Here is an 18,041-nt window from a genome sequence, read left to right as displayed (position 1 = left end):
GCATTTTAAAGATATAGTCTTATATGATGTCATCCCAATGGATGTGTGTCACCTTCTATTGGGATGGACATGGAAATTCTACAAAAATACCATACATAATGGCACTACAACAGCTATTTTTTCATGCATGACAATTAGAAAATAGTGCTGTTGCCTCCTCAATTTTAGAGGATGATCGAAGATCCCATGAAAAAGAATTTACTTAACCAAAAATTATTCCTCATAGGCTTTAGGCTTGTTAAAAAAGGATTATGGTTTTTATTAATGGAAGAAAATGAACCTCTCCAATCAATACCCAAAACCGTCCATCCTTTGTTATAATAATATGTAGACATTTTGACCAGAACCTTCAGCCGTGCTACTGCCACAGAGGGAAATCCAACACAACATTGATTTGATTATAGGATATGTGTTGCCTAATAGACGTGCTTATCACCTATGACCCAGTGAACATGTGAAACTATAATGACAAGTAAACGACTTAATTATTAAAGGTTTAATACACCCTAGTAGTAGCCCATGCATCACCCCGGCCTTACTTATTCTAATGAAGGATAAAACATTTCAAATATGTAAAGACAATCATTCCATCAACAAAATAATAGTAAAGTACCGCTTCCTTATACCTACTATTAATGATATTTTTATTAATTACATGGAGCTATAATTTTCTCCAAACTTGACCTTGGAAGTGGTTACTACCAAATCCACATGCGGCTCTGGCATGAGTGGAAGATAGTGTTTATGAGAAGGGTTATATGAATGGATCGTTATGCCATTTGGAGTATCAAATGCACCTAGCACATTAATGAGGCTCATGAACCAATATGTTTTAACCATTCTTAAGCAAATTTGTAGTCGTGCATTTTGAGGATATTTTGATGTATAGTCAAACCTTATATGATCATCTATTGCATTTGGGAATGGTGTATGATGCACTTTGAGAATAGAGGCTTTTCACCAATCCTAAAAAAATGCTAATATATAACAAATAAAATGTCAATTTTGGGATTTACTATAGCCCTTACAAACATTGAGGCCAACCCGGCCAAGGTCGAAGTAATCACACAATGGCCAACCCCTCAATCTACATAAAAGTTTGCCAACTCCATGGGCTGGTTTTCTTTTATCATAGGTTCATTTAGAGTTTTATTATTGTAGCTTCTCCCATCAAAGAGTTACTCGAGGTTGAAAATTTTAGTTGGAATCCAACCGCTCAAGGAAGCTTCAATGTCTTAAAGAACTGATCGTGTCCATTCCTACTTTGGCATTACCCAACTTCAATGAAGTGTTTTAAATGGATTTTGATGCATCCATCATGGGAAATGGGTCTATCCTCTATCAAAAGGGCCACCCAATTTATTTTTTAGCAAAAAATTAGTAAAGCTAGATGTAGATATTTTGTGTATATTAAGGAGTTTTATGTAATAGTAAGAGCCCTGCGTCATTGGGATCATTACTTATTACCCAATGAGTCATCTTATTCTCATATCAAAAAGCATTATGGTTCCTTACTAGGTAGAATTTATTGAAGGAAAGGCATACTGATTGGGTCAAGTATCTAGCTACTTTCCATTATGTCTTAAAACACAATTCCAAAAAATGCAATCAAGTGGAGGACGCCCTTTGGTAAAAAATATTTATACTATCCCTTTCTCTTATGAGATGTTAAAAGATTGATAAGTCTAAATTACTTATTATTTTAAGTGTTTTATATTTAATAAATAAAGTGTTATTCTAGTAATTTTTGTTTAGAAAAAACTCAAAATTAAATTGGTAGAAATTCTCAAGAACCTTAAACGTTGCTGCATCTGATAAAACATCACTGCAGCGCTACCATCAACACCACCGAGGTGCTCAAAATTTGATATGGAAGTGCCGAGTTCTCTATTTTCAAGTGTTGTTATAGCAACATAGATTGCATCACAACATTATTAAAATTGCGACGTCGGAAAATTAGCGTGGTAACACTGAATTCTCTATTTTCAAATATTACGGTGACATATCACACCTTAGCCCCATTTTTTTGCACTTGGGCGCCACAGCACTCCAATGTCCACAGAACTGTGGCATTGTAGTTTATAACTTCCAAGGGATATGTTCTATCAGTAAAGAGATGCAACTATTCACTAAGTAACTGATCCACATCAACAAGTGACACAGTAGAGGAAAAGCATCAGTGCCAAGGTGCTAGTACATTTCAGAGGTGCTGGGGCTCCATTATTCCAAGTGCCACAATGCCATCTTCAATTTTTATAATTTTTTTATAAGTAGTTGTGCTGTTATATTTGTTGTGGAGTTTAGTCACTTGTGTAATTTCAATACTTTTTAGAGTACTTCTCTATTTCCATCTTAGAGTAAAATGAAAAGGAGACTGGTAAGTACTCTGGAATGTTTAGGTTGGGTTTTTTGAAGCAACTCTCTAACTTAAAGGAAGAAGGAGTGTATAGGAGATATTTTGATTCTTTTTTGTGATATCACTCTCTTGTATTATTCATTCTTCCATAAATTTAATGAAAATGAGTTAGCTATTTATTTATTCTATATCTTAGTAATTGTCATATTTCAAATTGATGATATAAAATGTATGTTAAGTACTAACGCAGACTCTGGTTCTATAAACTTTTGAAAAGTTTTTCAATATTATGTTGCTTTTTATTTAATGCACATAGGGTTATATGTGTATTTAAAACTTTGTTTTATGTATAGCCTTGATGAAGGAATGCTATGATAATGAGTAGAATTGAGATGGAATGTTTTACATGCTTTGATATAGGATGTAAAATATTATAAGTTCTTAAGAAGATATTATAACTTTAGAAGGTCAACATATATCCTTTTCACCCCTACAAACTCATTAGAGATCTAGGGATGCATATGCTCTAGATCACATTACATGAAGAGTTTCACTATGAAAGATATACAATTTTATACTCATCAATCTAAAACACTTTAATTTAATATTGTATCAAATATTTTAATATTTTACTCATTGATAGAATCTCCAAAATAATATTTTTATTTCAAAAGGATAATTATTGCAGTTAGAGTAGAGAATAGTAGTTTCTTGCAAGTAAGCATAATTTCATGTTGATTTGTCACTTTACTATATCACTTTATTACTTGATTGGGCATGTAAACTTACGTATATTAAGTAAGGATTGTTATTAGTTAAATCAAAGAAAATCTAAGCATTATTTAGGGGTGCTAGTGTTCTAGATTTTATACAATTCAAAAGTTCACTCTTCAGCCCCCATCATAGATTCAATAAATGTTGCAGAATTTCAAATTAGCCAAGACTTTGTGTCATAAGTTAAGATTATACACCCTCTACCCATTTAGTGGGGCCATGGATCAATGTTAACCAAAATTTTGTGCTTGTCTTACCTCGAACACAAAGAAATAAGGATTTGATAATGGTAGAAGTTAATAAATTCTTGAAAATGTCCAACTTTCAGCCATCCAGTAAAACTCTTGATGCTACTCACATGGTCGATTTATATTCTAAAGAAGCTATTCATTTACATGGCATCCCCAAGGCTATCACTTTATATCGCGACATCAAATTTTTGAGCCATTTTTGGAAAACTTATGTGGGGAAAATTGGGAACCAAGCTTTTGTTTAGCTCCATAGCTCATTCCCAAACCAACATTCAAATTGAGATCATCAACAAAAGTTTAGGAAACCTCCTTCAATTCTTTATGGGAACGAATCTAAAGCAATGAGATCTCATTCTACCTAAATTGAGTTTACTTTTAATCAGTCTGGAAATCAGTCGGCTAACCAATGTCCTTTCAAAGTAGTGTATGGTAGTAACCCTCTAATGCCTCTTGATTTGATTCTTATAGTTATTACAAATAGTCACAACGCCGATGGTGAACTACACAACAAGGAAACCAAGCAACTACATAATGTCATGCAAGAAATGATTCATAAACAAAATAGCAAGTGTCAAGATGCCACCAACAAATCACATAAAGTAGGGCAATTCGAAGAAGGAGATATGGTATGGATCTTTTTAAGGAAGGACATGTTTCCCACTGGTGTTTTTTTAATGCTCAAGCAAGAGGCTTATGGTACTTTTTGAAACTTCAAGAAAATAAGTGATAATGCATATCAAATTAATCTAGCTGGAAGTTATAATGTATCGGCCACATTTATTGTCAGTAACCTATCACCTTATTACAAACCTGAAGTTCCTCTTACCCTAGTAAACTGACGCTGCTGCTATATAGCTAATAGCAGACATTTTATTTCTTTACCTTTTTAGGTTCAATTTATATTTAGATTTCCTTTCTTAATATTGGCTACTATATATGTGGCCAATTAAGTAGCCAAGAGGTATATTTATAAACCTCTATATTGTTCAATTAGATAATAAGAAAGATAATCATAGTATAATTCTTGTTCATCTATGTATCCTGACCAATGTCAGGTGGTGGTTTATGATCCTTGTGTTCATTCTCCCATTCTTAAAGTTCTTGGTTGCTTGTGTTTTCCTGTCAAGTTTCTCCTCACGCCACCCAGGTTGTGACTCATCTTTTTAGTCTGGTGTTAGTTGCTGAGGTGTTTTTCATCATTAATTATCTTTTTCCTATTAACTCCTTTCTTTTTTTTTTTTTTTTTTGATGTAGCTTTCATGTTCTACGGCTGGTTCTTCCTTGCATTGGTCCAGTTGTTATGTGTTGATTGATGGTTTTGGCTAGGAAATTCACCTCAGGGTCTTTCATGGGTTCACTCATTTTGGATTTGCTCTAGCGATCTAGTTCTCTTTCTGGTTATTCTATTTTTTTGGCAGATTCCGTTTAGTGAATCATGATGGGTCTTATTACCTATCTATGTTTGGGGTAATTTTTGGATTTGGCTTATTGACTCCTTGTTTCTCTTTTATCATGTAATTAGATTGGAAATTTGTGCTCTATAGATTTTTTTCCTTTTTGATTGTAGCTATAGACGCATTACCGAGCTTCGGTTTCCTATCAAGGAGTTGTAACATTTCTTCTGAAGATATAAAATTAGTTGCGCCCATATATGAGCTTTATCAAAAAAAAAAAGGGAAGGAAATAAAATAAAATCTCATTAGTTATTCATTAGTCTGAAATCTAAGTAAAATTTCGCCCCCAAAAAAAAAAAAAAAAATCTAAGTAATTGATCCAAGTCTTCAAGGCTTTTTCATCAGTTCCTTTAATGCAAGTTCATAGTTTCCAAAAACATCTTATATGAATTTCAATGATGAATCCCCCATAGAAAAGTTTCGAAAGAAAGGGAAAAAAAAACACTGATTTTGTCTGATCTGTTCAAACTTTAAAATTAAGAAATAATTCTTATAAGATTCTTAAAAATAGATCCAAACCGAAAACTTTCCAAACTAAATCCGGGGTCCCTCCAATATGGAAAAAGTCTTTGTTGGATTTTAGCCATCTTTTGTCTCACTGATTAAAGAAAGAAAATGGAAGAAAGTGAGGAAAATGATTGCATTAAATAAATTATACATTAACAATGGATCTAATTTAGAATTAATAAAGAAAATAGCTATGATCCTGGTCATCCAAGGCCTGTAATTTGTTTTGAATGACAATTAATTTTCTAGAAGTTTGACGTCTTTTAATGAATCAGCAAGTTGCGAATTTCCAGTCTTAACTTTACAGAAATAAATGCTGCGTAACCGAAGAAACCAAAACGTAGAAATGCAGCATAAACAGAGAAATAAATTTCATATATATATATATATATATTTGAAGATGGATATGAAGCCTTGGCCCAGTTTACCTTTATATGATGGGTATTTTTTTGAATTCGAGTAATATTTTTTTGTCAAAAGTACGTTACTACTTTATCTAATTTTTGTTTGGCTTCTGGTCTTTTTCTCTACTTTAATACTATTGGTGATTGTTATGATCCATGCAGTGATTATCTTTTAACTTTATTAATATTATCTTCAAGTCAAAGTCATATATATTAGCTTTTAGTTAATGATTGTTTAATTTTTTAAGGACCTATTGATAGGATTGAAAATAAACAAATAAACACTCGTTTTTGAACAGCTGAATTTGACATGCTTAATAGTTAATTCTCGTTTAAGCTAGAATAAAGTCCAAATCAATTATTTTTATGTTTATGAATAAACTTATTTGTTATTGAACAAATAATGTGACAAAGGCTTGATGATAGCTCACATATTATGTAATTAATATTTGATTAAAAATGATTTATTTTATCACTTTGTTAACAAAAAAAATAATTATATTTGTTTATTAGTTTAGGATATTTTTTTCACTTCTCATTTCTTTATGTAGCAATTCTAACACATGCTTTAAATTTTCTTATTTTTCAATTTTAATCTCCTTAGTCACCAAAGGTTTTGCCTCTTGCCAAAGTTAAACATCTGATGACACTTCCTTCGGACCACTATCCTATCCTTCTCACAATAGGAAAATAAGCACATATCGACAGAATCTTTCCTCTGAAAGAAATTTCGCAAGTGCTTAAGTATCCCAATGAATTTTCCATCAGAAATTCCATTGGAGAATGCTCTATTTGTTCCCCAACGGTCTCCCTCTCCCATTTCGGAAAAAATTCTCTCCTAAACACCTCTCTCAGCCTCTCCATCATCCAACGCAATTTAAGCTATTTTTTTTCCATTTTGCCCTATTGTTTCAAGATTTTAAAGGTAAATTTCATCGCTATTATCATTTTGATTTTCTTTAGACTTCGTCCATTAGATTTTGTTAAAAACAAGTTTTAGATATTTTAAGTTTTTTATAGTTCTATGTTGAGATTCCTTAGAATTTCATCTATGCTTAAAATTATAAATGTTGAATGAGTAATTGCAATGTTCCATTGAGATACAAATTTGTAACATTGAGAAATTGCAATGTTCCATTGTGTAATTGAAATGTTCCATTGAGTAATTGCAATGTTCCATTTTGTAAATGCTTTAAATTATAATTTGAGAGAGTTTTATGCTGAGAGGCCTTTTAATTGCAATGAGTTTTGGCTATTTATTGTTTAATGGAGGTCATCGCAAGATTTTCATATACATTTTTGTCATGATAGATTTAGATATCATGTCTAAATATTGAATAACGATGATATAAATGAATGTATAGCTTTTTAAAAAATAAGCTAAGTGATTAATTTACACTATCCACTCGGTATTATTTCAAAAGGTTTAGTTTAACCTCATATATGTTCATTTATTCAAATTTTTTATTTTTACATTTGCTAGATCAGGTTCTACATGGATATCTAAAGTGAAAGAAAGTCACTAATAAATGAAATTGTTAAGGGAGTTGAATATTTGTTTACATGGTGTGTCAATTGCCTTCATTTTTAACACATAGGAGGCTTAGATGCCCTTGCTCAAAGAGAAAAAAACAGGCATACCTTGCACCCAATGAGGTTACACTTAATTTATACTGTAGAGGATTCATGCCAAGGTATTGGTTGTGGACTTCATATAGAGAGTGCGAGCCATATTCTAACTCTCACTATAGTCCTCCTTCCAAAACTTTTAGAATAATAGAAGATGAAAATATAAGGATATACGAAGAAATAATTTTTTATAAAGTTTGTCGGCAGCAGGTCGGCAATTTAGAGAACATGGATAGGAGTCACCTAACATAAATGCATAGAACATCTCTAAATTAATACGTGCAGCTCAATAACTCGTTTGGATGTGTGCACTACTAATTCTAAGTTATCCATTACTCTTAAAATGCTTAGTATGTTGACAAAATATAATATTTCTCAAAGTGTTTCAATGAGTTTATGAGGCTACTTAAGGAAACCAATCATGAGAGAAATTTAATTCTAACATATTTATAGAGGAATAAAAAGTTAGTATCTGAATTCGGATTGAGTGTAATAAAAATTGATTATTGGATTATCGACCATTTGTTGTATTATAAAAAAGGACTTGATATAAATAATGTATCAACATTATAGTGCACCTAGATACAAACCAAAATATATGAAACAACGAAAATAAAAAGATGATCCTTTTTTTTCATATTTTATTTATCCATAATTCCATGACTTCAACAATTGTATCCATCAATAAGCTCCAATGGTCACTTGAGATGGAATTAAGAGAATATATCCCAACTAGATATTCTTACTGATCCATCGGATATAGAAGGATATAAGCACTTTGATCGAATAAGTCTTTCTTTCGCTATTGAACCACATAACATATGATTGAGGTTATGTGCAGATGATATCACTCCTTACAATTAGGCATCGTCACTATACTTCTATTTGCTAGGAATAGTATCACCATAAAACTGTTCACTTGAGATGTGCATGACTACCTCTTACATGTTTCTCATACATATTATACAAGGGCCACATAATCCAAAAGTAAAAATAGATATTTTCTTGCAACCATTGATTGATAACATCAAGTTATTGTTGAAAGAAGGTGTATTAATATTTGATATTTCAATTTAATAGAACTTACTACTTGAAGCTATCTAATAATGAACCATCAGTGAATTCTCAACATCTGGTATATTATCTACTTGGATTATTACAAGAAGTTAGCTTGCTCATATTGCATGGAGTTTACTAAATTATTCACCTTAAAATATTAAGTTACAAAGTCATGGTTTGATTATCAATGTATATTCTTAGTTGCCAATCGTCCATTCAAGAGAAATAAAGATGTGTTTATAAAAAATAGAGTTGAGATGTCACCTCCTCCACCAAGATTAGATCCCTCATATATTGAGTTCAGCATAACCATATGAAAAAATTTATCTTTGGATATTATCATACTGTAGTACAAATTTAATAAGATATAATCTGAATGAGATGCATATTGAGAATAATATTTTTTATAATATTTTCAAGACGGAGATGAAAGTGCAAGGCAAAACAAAAGATAATTTGAAGGAACAAATGAACCTAAAAGGCACTATAGGAAATTCAGCTTTTTGTAGTGGAAAAATCACCCACAAAATAAGAGAAACCCATCACAAGTCTTCGTTTGCGACAAATTTGCGATGAAAATGACTTTGACTTTAAAACTTGTGTCACAAAATTATTTATGATGAAATAGATTCGTCGCAATAATTTTATGGCACATGTGTGACGAAAACTCCACCATAAATTGCTGTGGAATATCTGTTGTGTATTGTGATAAAATATTTGTTATAAAGTCATCGGCATTTCTAACAATATTTCTGTCACAAATAATGATACTAAATTGTTATATAACATTTACGATGACAAGGTGGTGAAGGAATTCAAATATCTTGGTATAAAGGTGGTGTTGAGGAGATTAGCGATAGAAGACATTCATTTTATCATTGATAAGGTTATGTGATTAATTCATATTTGGGGATCTAAACTCTTATCTTTGACAGGAAAATTTTCTCTCATTAAATCTACATTCTTTTCTATTCTGACTTTCTATTGCACACTTGCTCTTGTTCCAAAAAGTGTGTTGAAGGAATTGGATAAAATTTGTAGAAAGATCATTTGGGATAAGAAGGATGGTAAACTCGGCCACCATTATCTAAGTTGGAATAACCTCTGTAAACCTACTAGTTGGGGAGGAAGAGGTCTTCGTTCATGCTTGGAAATAGTTGGACCATTGAGAGCTAAGTTAGCTTGGAAAATTATCCGGAACAAAGATTCTTTGCTGTTCAAGATGCTTGGAGATAAATATGGTATCCATAGTGGAGGAATCAGTGTAAGGAAATGGAGCTCATCTTACAAAATCATTGCCAATGGTTTGGATTCTTTAAAAATTATGGTAAGGTGGAAGGTAGGACTAGGAGCTCTATTGGAGTTTACAATGACATTTGGATTTTAGACAAAAGTCTAAACATATGGCTGATGTTTATGGCTATTCCTGATCAAATTGATATGACAGTGGACAAATTTATTATGGATGGTAAATGGAATGTTGAGAAATTAAAATTTCTCTTTGGAGAAGAACTTGTATGCTTAATTTGTAAAATTCCAATCCTGGTTGAAGATGATTTAGAGCTTATTCAATTTAAATCGGGTCTTTCCATTTCTGCTTTAGCTTACAAATCTACAATCAAGTGAGAGGATTCATGCTTATATTGGGAATGCTTTAAGAAAGTTATGTTGAGACCTCGGGTGGAAGTTTTTTGGTGGTGTATTTTTAATAATGTTATTTGTACTTTCAATTTCCTTTATCAAAGAAGATCCAGGAGGAATTTGGATGTCCAAGAGGTTGCAATGTTACAGAAGATATCGATCATGTCATGGTCAAATGTATAAAGTTGCTTCAAGTAGTGAATTATCTCAAAAAAAGGGGGATTTGGTTTCCCTATTTTTGATTCATTTCAAGAGTGCTAGAATTGGATGGAAATATGTATAGATAGTCAAAGATTCATTATTAATATTTATTGTAATGAAGTATACCTCTTTTGGCATGCAAGGAATAAGTTTCTTCATGGAGGGAAAGATGATAGTGCTATAGAGATTACAATAAACTCGGTTAGCTATGCTTAGGTATCTTTTATGGGAGATAGCAAAAAATCGAGCAACTGGGATATTAATCAGTCGAATAGACAGCTAAATCATTGGTACCCCCTTCCACCCGAGTGGATCAAAATTAATGTGGATGCATCTTTGTCAAAGTCTTATAAAGCAGGAGTAGGAGGTGTAATTCGAGATTGTAGAGGAAGACTTCTTCTAGATAATGGACACACTTGTATTCATTGGGACATTTCATTTCTTGAGCTTTTGGCGGTGCAAATGCTAAAAGTCATTAAAAAATATTGGATGGAAGGTTACAAAGTAATAATTATTGAAGGAGATAACCACAACATAATTAGATTTTTTAAAAATCTGAGCGGTAATTGGAAAGATGAGCTTGCTTTCTTAAAAGATTTCAATTTTGTTGTTTATAATTAGGTAAATAGAGGTTGTAACCTATTAGCCAACTTATGTGCTAATTATGCTCTCTTTAGCAATTTTTTTTGGGATGTAGCTACAAATAAGATTCCTCCTTTCTTTAATCAAATGTTAAAGGAGGAATCAGTTTATGGTATTAGTTTGTAATAATTTTCTTTTTTATTAATGCAATTTAAATGCTTTCCTAAAAAAAAAACATTTACGATGGAAATTCCACTGCAAATCCCATGGAATCATGTAACATAAATAAAAAAATAGCTCATTCCATCTATTTTTGAGCTTTCAAATAATATGAATCCAAATGATTTAAAAGCAATAACTAAATGTAGAAATAAAAATAATAAAATAATCTAATAGTAACATTCCAATAGCTTCAATAAACAATCCCATTTCATAAAAACTTTTAATTGTTATAACACTATTAAAGTTTCAAAAGTTTTTATAAATCAAAAGAATTAAAATGCATCAAAAATATTTTTTAGAAACTCTATGTGGAATTTGTATCATCTCTCTTATGCTTGGCCGATATAAATGTTGGTTAATTTCTACCAATCTTCTCTCTCAAACTCCTAAGCTCACCTAGTATTTGAATGTTAATGTCCACTTAGGTTTTTAAGATATTTTCTAACTCATGTGTTAAGTTAGCAACCTATTTGCTATATAAACTCTCATACTTGTATGCGGATTAGTTCATAGTAGAAGAGGACTATCCCTCATATGCATAGGCTTATGAGCTAATCCATAAAGTTGTCTCTTCTATATTCCACCTATTGCTTGCTACCAATTACAGTAGTTAAAAACATCTATAAATCTTTTAGAAGAAGCCTCACCTGATGTAGCGTGGCTCCCTCAATGTTGTGTATACTCATCCTACAAATATATATCAAATAATCATCACTTATAATATATATTTACATACATGTCACGCTTAGGCTAAATTAGAATGTGCCCATCAATAGTCAGTGGTTCTTCAACCTGTGTGGAAGGTTGAGCTGTAGACGAGGTGGAAGGTCTAGTTGCATAGGGTTGAGGGGTGGTGGGTAATAGAATGGTAGAACATATAGTTGATAGTGATAAGTAGCAAAAAATCCCTGAGAAGATGGTGGGGGCAGTAAGGTTAAAAGGGAACCATCTACGTAGGGTTTGGTGATGTGAAAGCAGGGGTTTGTGGAGTAAAATAGAGGACTCCCTATAGGAGGGGTAAGTATAGAAGTGATAAGCTGGGCATGAGTGACAGATTGTGAGAATGAGGTCCCCTCAGTACCCTACCCCTACTGGATCCTTCACTAGTATTCTTCCTGTAATCTAAAAAAATCCTAACCAACTGCCTATGGGACTCATCACCTCCAAAATACATCTTTAAAAAAATAAAAGAAACAATTAACTAAAATTTGTATTTTTATAAAAATGTAAGAAATTAGTAAATTAAATGCGGGTAATGAAACTACAATATGTATGCTAACATTTTAAAAAATGTACTATATTTATGCTAATATGTAGAAAAAGGAATGTCTATATGTATGCTAATATGAAAAAAAAATCTACTTTATATATACTAACATTTTAAAAAAGGAACTACTATATGTATACTAACATGTAAAAAAACTACTAGGTGATTCACATTTATCTCATAACTATTAATCATTAATTGATTCACTTTCATTTGGCCAGACCACATCCTCACTATAAACATCTGCAGTCTCCTTAATTTTTAAGTCTACCTTCTCTAACTATAACTCAGATTTATTAACTATAATTTGATCATCTATATCATTACCAGACTCTTTAATGTTTGACATAAACTCTTCCTGATGTGTTGTTTGCATTTATGCACTATTCTCAATAACCCCATACATTTAGTATTAATAACTACAAGCCAATCTTACTTACCCCACTGTCTACCTAGATAGATAGCAAATAATACTTAGGTAACCTAGCTAGCGAAGACAAATGGGTTATATTTTTCATATCTTCTACCTCACTTTACTACTGTAATACCAGAAAGTGGATGCAGCCTTCTTCCTATACTTTTTACTAGATCAAATAATTCATAATTAAAAAGATACAATTTATTCCCTTCACTAGGATATTCCAACTGTAATACTTATTATATCTAATAATACTCACAATCATCATCTATAAGATTATTCTCTTTCACACATACACCATAATTTTTTTATTTTTTGACCTTAATACCAAGCTTTAGATTAAAATCTATAAGCATTAATAAAAAAATGGTCAATATTTTACTGCTTTCATAGGCCCCTAAGCTTGATTCATCAATCCTTGTTCTTGCAAATTTTTGGCTTCATTTTTAACCTGATTGGGGTAGAAAGTGTAGCTATGTTACTATAATTTTCACTAAGTTAATTATTTATATATAAGGTTGAAATGACTTGTCAAAATATATTCTGTTTCTTTGAACCAATTTAGAAATTCATATTCTACTCACTTTTCCTATTCTAATAAAAATATTATAGTCAGACCATTAACAAACTTCATACAAAAGTTTTGAATTTAGGTTCTCTATGTATGAGTCTATAAAATTTATTGAATCTTTACTTAAACTTACACGAGATATGGCTCAACTTAAACAAAATTAAGTAGAGTGTACAATAAGGAAACTCTGAACTTGTTATCTGTCAAATAACGTATAGTATAAAAGCCTACTACCTTGCCAAATCCATTGAATACTGATATGTCACTGGTAGATGGATATACATCTGGATTTCTTAAATTTTGAGGTACAGTACTCCTTATTGATTATAACTCTATGTCAAAGTAGTATGAGAAATATTGAGTAATCTCATACATAAGTATGCTTCATATATTAATCATTCGGGTCATGCTTTATTATTTACAATATCTTTAAGTTTATTTAAGAACTTGAATGATGTATGGTTATAAATTTAAAACTTATTAATAATATTGTATATGTTATGTTTACACAAAATTACCTCTCAAAAGGATACATCCAACGATATTTAATAGGTCCAAAAACTCTAGTCTCATATTGTAAATGCATAGGCAAATGATCCATGAAGTCATCTAGAGGAAATATCTTCTTAAGCTTACACATACTAAAAGGAATCTTATTTTAAATATGGAAAAAAGCTTCTTCATTAAGTCTTGATTAGCATAAGACCTAGAAAAAAATACTTAGTTCTATTAAGGGATTTAAGATTGAATCTGGAAGAAAGCAATGGGTAGCAAACATTTCATGAAGATGTGGCATTTATGGCTTTTCAATCCAAACAACCTTCATAATCTCATGTCATCACATTTATTGAGGTTGTAAACATATCCATCAGGTAACTTTAGGCTCTAGACCTATTCACAAATTGCTCGCTACCACTCTGAAGTGAAGGTAAATATTACTTTATGCTTAAGAAGTTTATCATTTCCGCCTTCTTTCAACTCAAGCATTTTCCACCAAGAAAAAAAAATCCTTTAAATCCATCTTGCTTTTACATTATCTTTAGATTTTCCCTTAATTTCCATCATTATATTGGACACATTATTATATTCTTCTATATATGCATCACATCAAAATTATGTCTTTTTAATTTTGTTCTCCAATATGGAAAAGACCAGAAAATACTCTTCATTGTCCAGTTATGGGTAACTCCATACTCTGGCACTTTCTGAATAGATAATAATGGAGAATAAATTATCATTGGTATAAAATTTAATCTTTCAAATATCTCCTCATTACTTATCCTTGGTGGAGGTTGTGTCGACTCCACTTTTATTTTTATAAAAGTATCCTTATTTTGCTTGAATATATGGTTTACATCTAAGAACATGCAGTGACAGTCAAAACAAGTGTTTTATCCACCATGCTTCAAAGTGAAGGATTAAATATTTTTCATGTAATATAGGCTAGCTAGCTTTTCTGTAGTGCTCCAACTAGAAAGCTTACCGTATGCTAGGAATTCTCCAATTGTATAAAGTAATGATGTCCTCAATGTAAAACTTTATTTGGTGGAGATATCATATATGGTAACTCCTTCATCCAAAAATAAATTAAAGTTATTGATTAAAGGTTACAAGAACACATCTATCTTTGCCTTTGGATTGTGTGAGCCTGAAATAATAAGTGTAAGAAACATTAGGGTATATTCATACACAACTTTGGAGGAAGATTTTAGGGGTGAATATCATGAGCCATCAAGATTAAGGTTAGAAATATTGGCTAAACCAAGTAAAATCATCTGCACATAAACCTAATCTTTTATTCCTTAGTTCTCTAACAAAGGTAGGATGTGTATGATCAAAGTGTTTACAGGATATGATTTTGATAGAATTGATAGAACACCTACTCATGAGCTAAGTTGCTTGTGCCATCTCATATATGCAATAGAACTCATATATGCAAATAAATGTTATAATATGGGAAAGATGGTAAGTTGATTAATCAATTGACTAACACATCCTTCTTCTTTCTTTTTTTCCTAGAATTTGGTTAAAACCTTGGTGCATAACAATAATAACATGCAATCTCTGATAAATTATCCTTGTAGTACAACATGCATCTGTTAATATAACAATCTATTTTTATAACTATCAAATCAAGTTTCAAAAATGATTTTTAGTCAGTTATAAATTTGTTGGAATTATATTACCTATTGGGTTGGTCACCTTAAGTAGACAATGAATTGATTAAAGCATTATTTGGCTACATTGTATATTGTCTTTATTATTAACATCTTCATAGCTACAAATAACTCTGAGTAAGTAGTGCACCCATTTAAAATTGGTTGTTACACAGTGTAAAACAAATCATAGAAGTTTTATGCTTCCTTATTCTAGGATTCATCTCTATATTGATGAAATATGGCCCAATTTCATCATAAATCATTCTTCAAATGTCCTAACTCTATCTTATTTTACTATGTTGAAACTTATAGATGGACTGCACTGACAGTTTAAATGAGGCTCAGACTCACTATGTGAAGTCCAATATAAATATTCTGGCATGAATCCTTTGCGATATAAATCAAGAGTAATCTCATCTAGCGTGAGGTAGACTTAATTTTTGTATTTTGAACATAGACAATGAAACCTACCCTCTAGTATAAATGAAAGTAATTGACACACTTCATAAATGAAATAATTCACTCCATTTAGAAATTCATCTATTAATGTCTTACATCCAGGCAAAATTTGTTTATAAATCCAATTTCTATACTTTTGAATATCCATAACACACTTGGACTATAAATTCCTAACACCAAATAATGATATTTGTATCAATTTAACAAAATAAATAAACAAATGCATCTTAAATATACATATACCCCAATTTCTCTATGCATGAATGTTAATGATACCTAGTCTAATATTATGTATGCTAAATGTGTCATAGTTCAGGTGTTTGGTAAATATGTTTACCAATTTAAAGCCTAATATCAACATATAACAATTCCACAACTCTTCTTAGCTACATGGTTTCAATATATTATAGAATTTTAAATATTATATTTTTCTCCAAAATAAAGATGTTCTACTTCTCACTTGATCCATTATTATCCCAATAATTTCACTTATGTGTAATCATCAAAATATCACAAATCCAATTTACATTCTTTCAAGACTCCTTATCTATAGGTTTGAATAAATCCACAAGAGATATTTATAATTATATTTAGTGTTATCATTAAAACAATATAAGTCAAATTCTATCTTCTTAGGCTTGCTATATCAATAGGTCCAAATAAGTCCTTACAAGACATCTCTATGTGTACTTAGTGTAATCATCAAGACCATTCCAAAATATTTCTCTCTATACTTATTATACTTATATGATTGACAATATTTCTAAATGTTCCTAGTGGTGACTACATTCTCAATTTAATCGAATGAGGGATTGTCATGCTTTATAAATAGGTTCTTTGAAGGGGTCCGACTTCTAACTTAAGCATACTTATAACTAACCGTTATTAGGTGATTTTCTTAAGTGACCTCAAGCTAGCATGCCATGTTCAACCCATCACTCAAAAATCAATTTTAAGGAAAAATAATCATCGTTCATTAAAAAATATTTTCAAAACTACAAATATCATTTTAAAAAATCATTTAGAAACATAGCAATAGAAATAAACAATCATTTTAAAAATCAATAATTATCAATGTAAATCACATCAATGTATTAGTTTTTAATGAACTTTTTCATTTTATATTCATGAACATTTATGAATATTTATAAAAATAAATGTAATGTTAAAAATTTTATTATAATTTAATAATGCTTAAAAAGATTTATATATCCTTCTATAAATAATTTAACGTAAATAATTTATCAATTTATACTAATAATAGCTACACATGCTAAATTTCTAGTAGTGTGATCTCCTGATATAACTTTACTTTAATTCTTGGTCTCAAGCAGCATCAAGTGTTTTCTCCAGTTAAGTGATGCATCTACTATCAATATTCCTTTTGCTCTCACTTGATCTTTTCTGAGAGCAAACCTACACACTTAATCAAAAATCAAAATTAGGAATCCAAGTCAGTTTAGGTCTTATCTTATGCTTAAGTATATGCATGCCATGTTATGATGCTACTTTGGCCCTTGGTAATATAAAGTGTTAAGTACAAATTCTGGGACATTATGTCATATCATGCCATAAAATTAGCACCTAACAACTTGGAATGGGCTCACTAACCTATGTGGGTGGGGCTAAGCCTTTTCCTAAGGATATATGCTGTATGATGTGTCCTAGTATATGGTTGTGAATGCATAAGCCCATGAGTGTTCTGTTGAAGTGCATTAGTTTTCTTCAACAAAAAAATTAGACATAGTTTTCTCAGCAACTAATTCAAGTAGTAGTTCATGTTCCTTACTACCTAAATTTTATGCAAGTTTTTCTAGTTCTTTGTGTGTTTCCTCTAATTCAATATGTTTAGCTTTCAAGGAGTCATGTGGCTTAGTTAAGTCAATATATTTCTTGTTTGAATCATCAAATTCATTTAATAATGATGCATGCTTCTTAACTAATGAAATATGTTGAACTTTAAAATTAGAATTCTCTTTAAAAAAACATCATGCTTATCTTTTAAATTTGAAAATTCCTTCTTAGAGCTATATGTTACTTTTATAGCTTCCAATATGAATCATGAATTTGTTAGAAAATAGAAAAAA

The sequence above is a fragment of the Dendrobium catenatum genome, unplaced genomic scaffold (genome assembly GCF_001605985.2).
Source record: "Dendrobium catenatum unplaced genomic scaffold, ASM160598v2 fragScaff_scaffold_1557, whole genome shotgun sequence".
Taxonomy (NCBI): Eukaryota; Viridiplantae; Streptophyta; class Magnoliopsida; order Asparagales; family Orchidaceae; genus Dendrobium; species Dendrobium catenatum.
Note: the sequence above shows the minus strand (reverse complement) of the source record.